General features: G+C 27.5%; 1 pseudogene; it reads right to left on the reverse strand.

Annotated features, from left to right (window-relative positions):
- Positions 1-1,096: 1,096 nt before the first annotated feature.
- LOC105459241 lies at positions 1,097-6,400 on the reverse strand (annotated as a pseudogene).
- Positions 6,401-8,667: the final 2,267 nt, after the last annotated feature.

Consider the following 8,667-nt stretch of genomic DNA (forward strand, 5'->3'; position numbering starts at 1 on the left):
ACTTCAAGCCATTCAACTTTGATTTAGAACATTTTTTTCTATCTCTCATAGTTTCGACGATATTCATGTCGAAAGAAAAAAACCGATTTTTTTCAAGGGGTGATTTCATCCCTTCAAAACGGAATAGAACATCAACAAAAAGTAGTTTCGTACTAACGGATGAACTACTCTACTTTTACACAAAGTTTCAGATTTTTCTGAATTTTCGGGTTTCCTAACTTTCCTTGTGAGTGACGCGCGAGAAAAATTTATATGTATGTTTTGTATCGCTTATTTAAAATCAGATCGAATCAGATCTGATCGAATCAGATTAAAGCCGAAATTAAAATATATGTAGAAGACCAACAACTTTTTCATTTGACACTGAGAAGGTTATTATACAAAGAGAAAACTCGATTACTAGAGATTATAAACCATTTATTGGCACGGGGAATCATATGCCCCGGAAACTCCGAATATGCGTTTAGAATAGCATTAATAAAAAAAAGACGTAAAAGACGCGTTTATGGATAGATTATCAGACGCTGAATAAAATTACGGCCAGGAATAATTATTCGCTTCCGGTAAATGAAGAGCAAATTGACGCGTACGGAAAACATTATTTTTCGCTACTTAATTTAAAGAATGGTTTTCTCGTATTGTTAATATTATATGGAAATATTGGATTTAATATTCAAACTGTCTTCTTGCTATTTTTTTATAACACTTAACTTATTTATTGTTACATAAAACAAATATTATAACATTGATAAATATTGATTGCTTAACTACATATTTTAGTGTTTCTTGTTATATGTGTATGTATATTACTATAGAATACTTGTTAAAACTTTTTTCAAAAATGTATATATATAGTATATTAACCAAATTCCAACAAATATTTTAAATTAAGCAATAACAGATAAAATCTTATCATTTAATGAATTTAGATAGATCTAACTTATATCATAACCTATCTATATTTACTTAATTATAATATTCACAGATATGTGCATTTTTATTGTTTCGGTATTTTTATAAATGCATAATATGCATAAAAATTTTTTTAATTTTTGCAATTTTTATTAGATTTGATATTAAATTCTTGGAATATGAATTGTCTTTAAATGTTTATTTACATTTTGTGGCGATTAATAAATTTTACACGAAGCGGATCAATAGGGCGATGTATTAAATCAGTCTGCACTCGAATATTCTTTAAGTAATCAACAGGCTCCAAATAGAAATTATGAATCAAAGGGGCTATCATCGCCTTCATCTCCAGCAAAGCAAATCGTTGACCTACAATTTGTTATGTATCACAATCTGTTTATATAAATATAAAAGAATATCAATAAACAATTTACCAATGCAATTACGTGGTCCAGCACTGAATGGTAAATACGAATAAGGATGACGATTTCGGATCTTCTCAGGCAAAAATCTATCTGGATCATATATCTCTGGATTTGGCCAAAAATTGGGATCTCTATGAACTCCGTAGATATTAAGATGAATTATTGTTTTAACAGGTATTGAATACGATTCTGAAAAGTATTTTATAAAAAAACAATATACAAATAAAGCAATAACAATCAAAAGCTTTATTAAAATTAGAAAAATAAACACTTATTTGATGCAACACAAAATAAATATGTACAATTAACAGAATAGAAAAGTTAATGCGGTAATATCAATTTATTTGAAAAAATATAAGAATAATTTTTTTTAAATTATTTTATATTATTGATGTTTAATTAACTTTAAATAATTAGTTCTGAGAATGTTGCTTTAAGCTTGTCACATTTATCAAATAAGAGAAACATGTACTTCTAAAATAAAAACATTTTATCTTATAACATTTGTATTGTACAACGTATGTAACATTTGACATGTGTTATAATTAAAAAATACATATATTAACAGATTGATTAGTTACGTACTTAATTGAACGTGTTCCGAAGTAATTCGTGATATGAAGTGTACACTGGGATACAAACGCAACGCTTCTTTTATACATCTCTCTAAATATTGCAGTTCTTGCAGCGATTTTATGGTAAGTTTTCCTTGATTCTCTTGTATAACAACATCAATTTCTTCTCTGACACGATCCTGTATTATCAATGTTAATTGAGTATTTTTTATTATTCTGATGTGTTTCACGTTGTACAGAAATAGATTCGTACAATTTTTATATTTATTTGAAAGTTTTGATTAATTTTTTTTAAATATGTATACAAATTATATATTTGAAATGTGCAATATATATTTAAATATTTGGATAAGTATGTGAAGACACGTTGTATTTCCAATGTTTAAAACATAAATATAAAATGTATGAAAGACATGCATATATGTACATACGTACGTCTGCAAAACAACATAACATTTGTTTAATACATTTTTGTTTAGGAACATTATTTATAGTTTTCTAGTCTTTTTCTAGTTATTCTTTTTTCTTTTCACAATGCTCCTTTAATTAAACAAACAAATACCTGAATGTCTTTGTGTTCCGCCAATAGTGCTAAAGCAAAGGATATACCCATTGCTGTAGTGTCATGACCCTGTAATCATAGTATTTGCGTGGAAATTTATTAAGATAATGCATAAGTAAAGAAAGAAAAATAGTGCTTACCTCAAACATAAAAGTATCGACTTCCTCTCTAATATCTAAATCATTTAAATGACCCTCTTGTGATGTCAGTATTAAGAGATCCAACATAGCGAGTCTTTTTCTTTTAACTAAATCAAATTGTATAAGCATGTAAATATAAAGTGTAACTTTTATGTGTTATTTTTATTAAACAACATTGCATTAAAATGTCAATTATATTATTAATTGAAATATTGAATTAATTTAATTCACGACAGCAATATGTTGCATAATGTAAATATGAATATGATGATTGCAACAGTAATTTCTAATATTAAATGAATTTAAGGTATGGCCTTTGATTGTACTACGTACTTCCGATTTTTGCATCATCTACATTTGCCATTGTATCGTCATCAAGATGTTTTAAGTATTGCCCATTGGTTTGTTTATGATAATCTTTTCTTTCTGCAATAACCTACACATATCTAGCATCAGTTCTCTCTTCATGGTTTGTGTAAATGCGCTAAGGTTTTGTTTTGATAATATTTACAAATTGTAATGAGTTTTATTTTTTCGCATAAAATTGCGGAATTTTATCTTTTTCTTTTTTTTTTTAATTTTTCTTTATGATTTCACGCAATGGAATATTCAAAATTATCAAAGAAAATGAGATTTTTACGTACTTTCTCAGTAAATCCGTGCAATATCTCCAGAACCTTTGTTTGCTCTCTACCTTTTGATGTTAACGAGAATACCCAATCGTTGGCCAACCATTCCCTTAACGTTCTAAATAATAACTTTTAAAATGTTATGTATATGATTCTAATAAGATAGTTATTTTTTTTAATTTTTTATAATATTATTACTTATTAATATTTCAGTAACTACAAAGAAATGTAATATTTATGAGAAATAAACTAAAAGAATATGTGACACTTTTTATTAATATTCTATTGAAGACTTTAATATATCAAAGACATGATCTTTAAATTTAATATATTATGAATACATATTTTATCATAATATTTCAGCGTTTAACATTCTAAAAGTTTTTAAAAATTAAACTATGAGCAATGGATCAGATATGCAGACTGTTAATTGCCGACTTGAATGATTTTTGCATGGAGTATAATTGTTTATATCATGTGAATATTCTATATTCTAATATAATTCATTTTTTTAAGTATCATAGATATCATAGTTATTTTAATTTGTAGATTACCTATAAATTGAAATTTGGCCTATCTGATGAACTGCATTTCGATACCGTTGCTGAAATGAACTCTCCAATTTTTGTAAAGAGATGCCCATGGCAGTTTCTACACACACAAAAGAAGTTGTATTATTATTTTGAAATTGAATTATAATTACATACTTTAAAAATGTCTTAATAAAAATTAGATAACTTTATCGTGACATCTATATTTTGCGTAAGAAATTTATGTTGTTTTTTATTATTTATCGTATTATAATTCAAAATAAAACTTCTACACAGGTATACACAGAATATACAATACCGCATATTGCATTCAGCGTATGTTCACTAACGAACGGTATTAAATCTTTTACAACTGTATCTCCTGTATTCTTCAAAGACTCTGTCATGTTTTCGCCCTCCTCAATTAAAATAGTAGCAAATTGTTTTAATATATTGAAATGGAATGTAGGTGTTAATATCTTCCGCCGTGAGTGCCATTTGGAGCCTAAAACAATAACAAGAATAACGCATAATCATTTAATGATCAACATACACATAAATAACGTTTATATGCAAGTCTTTCTCCTTTTCTAATTTAATATTGTCAATTAACTAATTTGCGAATTAACATTAATCATTTAAAATTCTCTCTCTCGTACTAAAAAATTCACAATTATTTTTCTTAACGAATATACCGATAATTGTAATAATTTCTTCTTACTTGCATAAAATATTTTACACACACACAGACGCGCGCGCAAGCGAGCATATGTATGTATAAATCTAATTACTACTATATATTTAAAATTTTACTAATTAAGAAATATAAAGATAAACTTGAATAAAAACTTATTATATAATGAAACTCTATCATTCAATAGTTAAATTATTTTTGCATGATAGATCATAACAAAATTGTTCTTTAGAATAACTATACTTGCATCTACCGTTATATGTATAATATATATATATAAGTAGATGCAAGTATAATTATTCTAAAGAACAATTGTGTTATGATCTACATGTAAAATATATATATATGCCTTGCTAATTTATAAAGACATTGTTTCCACAAGTTCTATTATTTAAAGTAAAATTTAAATCTGAACATTGTTTGATTGACAATATAATAAAGTACAAGTTAGTTACAAAATAGTTACATATTAATATAAGTACGCTATTAGTATAATTACCTCCACTTGTGAGAAGACCCGTATTTAACCAAGGCTTTAATGATTCATAAAATTTATCTTTGTTGATGTTCTTTGAGCTGCTTAGTATTATCTAGAAAAGTATTTAGTTAAACTATTACTGTTTAACTTAGTCTTAATAGAAATAATTAATTAATCTCGAGTCACGATATAATAATTAATAAAATAGAAAAATTAATAAATAATTAATTTAAAATGTCTCATTAGTTTTATTATTATTAAAATATCGGTTTTAATAGGTGTTATTTTGTAAAATGTAAATAAATTAAAAATTCATAATTTTCAATTTATTAATAATGAATTTAATTTTTTTCTATTTTATTACTTCCAAATCATCGGGATGACGGATAGATACGTAAGGCGTCCCGAATATCCATATTTTCCAAATAGGATAATACTGGTCACTTTCAGTAATTAGAAATTTCCAGAGATCGCCTAAAAAATACATATGTCTCGAATTCACAAATGTTATAAACACATAGAAATTTTTATCAACAAAAGTTTGTTTAGTTAGATGTTAAAAATGTTTTTAATATCTATAATTTACATTGTTTTACTCAGACTTTTTTTGTTTATTCAGATACATTGGAAACAAACAATGACAATTATATAATGTATACATATTGATAAGTTTATGTAATTATTAAAAATATTAAATACACAATAATTGATTCATTTTCTAGAATTAATTTATAGAAATATAATAAAAATTTTAACTTACGTGGTGAACCTAATAAATCAAATATATTACCAATAATTGGATAACCTGGTGGCCCTGGTATATTATTGATAAATTGCCCATTTGGTCCATATCGCAAGTAATAATATGATGTCAAATATTTAACAAGAATAAGTGATAATAATGCAATAATAATTATAAAGAACATTCTTGACTGTTCGTTATAATTAGGTTTAGTTTCCTTCAATTCCGTATTTCTTCAGATACTGATTTTGCACGTACCACACAATTTTTAGTCACAATTTATATCAATATATATTTGCCACAAATCTTATCGTTATCTTGATCAAATTGATAAATTTACCTAAGCACATTTAATAAGTAGAACATTGAAGAATGTCACTTGAGAAGATATAAAGGATATAATAAATACATTCTTTCTATTTTTATAATAGAAAATGTATGAATATCGCGTAATAATTATATCTTACAAAAGATTTTTAATTAGTCTTTCTCTTGATTAATACTATTTGTTTACCTTATGAAACAATTTTTTTGGAATATTTATAATTGCGTGATTGCGTAATATTAATTTATATAGTCGATTTATATAAATTTGTAATTACTCTCAATATTTTCGTTATTATGCAAAATTCCTTTGGATAAACTGTCGTATTTTAACTTATAAGCTTATCAAGAACAATTCACTTGCTTCGTTAATATTCTTTCTAGCTTATTCGCATCGATAAGCTCGTATTTATATAAGTTTTATGTTAAACCTTTTTTGTTAAATCTAACTTATTTTATTGAAATTGATCTTGAGTTATGAAGCATTATAATGAGTTTGATAGATGAGAAAGAGAGTCTTGAGAATTTAATCGATGTTTATAAGTACATCTGTTATAACATTCGTCATCACATTTGTAATCACAATTCAAATGAGGACTTTAGATGTAGTTGGAGAGTCTTTAACATATTGAATGTTTTTCTTCGCGATTCGATAAATGATTCTTAAGAAAAAAATCGCATGTAGATATTAATAATTCCTTGAACTTTGTATCGGTTTAATCTTGAGTCGAAAAATAATTGCATCATTCAAGTCTAAAGATAACTTGAGAAAAGATTACATTTAAATTAATAAATGTATTTTGTAATAAAAATGCTTAATGATTTTCAGATACTTGATTAAAAATAGTTATAAAAACAATGGTACATATTAAATGTAATATATGTTTAATATTGTAAAATACTAAAATATTTAATACGATATTAGTTTCTATTATAGTTTTGTATGTAATACTGTAAAATACATTATTGATTTTTTTTAAAGACGTAAAATTTTTTTTACATTTTAACATGTTCTATGGTTATTGACTCGATTCACTTTTAATGTCACTAGCGTGCGTCATTAACTTCTTTTTAATGATTTTAAAAAATGTCATTTTCGTACTGGTAAATAACGCTTCAATCAATATTTCAATATCTCAAGTCAGATTAAGTAATCGCTTCTTAACTGTGGCAATCGATCTCTAATCAAAATATTGTTTATTATTTATGCGTTTATTATTATCGCACTTGATACACTCTTGAAAAGGGATTTGAGAAATGCCTACAAATGTGAATCTTTATACTATCTAGACTGAAGGAAAAAAAATAAGGTCATAGAAAAATTTCACTTATAAAAAAGTGTTTATTAGATCTACGTTCATGTATATTTTTATAACAATAACAGCAATAGTGAGATTATCATTTATAAATTAAAATATTACATATGCGCACGCGTGTGTGTGTGTTTTGAACTCGGATTCATAGATAGAAATAACAGTGTGAGAATATACATACAATAAGAGCAGTATATCATGCTCATATGGTGATAACGATTGTGTGCTTTCGCACAATATTACAATTCTCCGTAGTACCACCTGTATTTTACGATAGTCAAATCGACGGGATGAATATTGATACATTTTGCACGCAGCCCAAGGCAACGTGCAATTCTCTCTAGTCGTGAGATGTATGACGGTCTTTAAACATGTCAACGGAGCAGTCTATACACAAGCCCACTCCTCTTCTCTGTACAGCACTCCGTATTCTCTGAAGTCCGACGAAATCGTTAAACCGAACGACGTGGCCGTGCTGCAATTGGAATTCCTCCAGCCGTATTACTCTGTCTAATGCACCAGTCCCTATAATGTGGCACGAGCACAAAAGGATCCCCGAAGGCGTGTACATGCACATCTCTGTGGATTGTGTGCACGCCGTGGACACGAAAAACGATAAGAGATTTCCTTCTTTTACGGACGAAAATTCGTCTCGTTTCTCTTTCCTTCTCTCTTCCTCTCCAATTCTCTACTTCCCACGCCTTCCAGAAGCTTCCCCAGGATCTTTAGAACAATGGCTTAATCGATATCAGTAACATTGGAGCTTTCGATATGTGATGTATCCGATAACGCGTACCCCGCAACTCCGTGCGAACTGCAGGGAAGTTCTAAAGCCTGTTCGACGTAGAAGATACACTGTCCCATCTTAGGCTTCCGCTATTCTACAGCGGAATCCTCAGAGAGCTTCAAGTGTATTGTAATCAACTATCGCAAAGCAAGATTGATATATCTCGTGCAGAATATTAATCAAGTCTCACTATAAACACAAAATAATTATTTATAATGCAAAAAACTTAGCAATACATAATAGTCGTAATATTAATATTAAGTACAATATTAAGTACAAAATTACGAACAGAACATATTAAACTTATTTCTCATCAAAAGAATCGGTCCTTATTTATTTTTTATACAGGGTTGCCTATACATTAGGCAATATAACAAGTTGCGCGGCAGACTTGCAGGGACAGGCGCAGTTTAGTAAGTAATGAGTATTTAGTATTTAGTTTAGTTTTTAGTACTTTTTAAATTTTTAATATTACTGAGCCGCGTCTGCCCTTACAAAGAGGCAAAGTCTGCCATGCAACCCGTTACTGCCTTATATATATACATATATATATATA

The sequence above is a fragment of the Wasmannia auropunctata genome, unplaced genomic scaffold, assembly GCF_000956235.1.
Source record: "Wasmannia auropunctata unplaced genomic scaffold, wasmannia.A_1.0 LD334200.1, whole genome shotgun sequence".
Taxonomy (NCBI): Eukaryota; Metazoa; Arthropoda; class Insecta; order Hymenoptera; family Formicidae; genus Wasmannia; species Wasmannia auropunctata.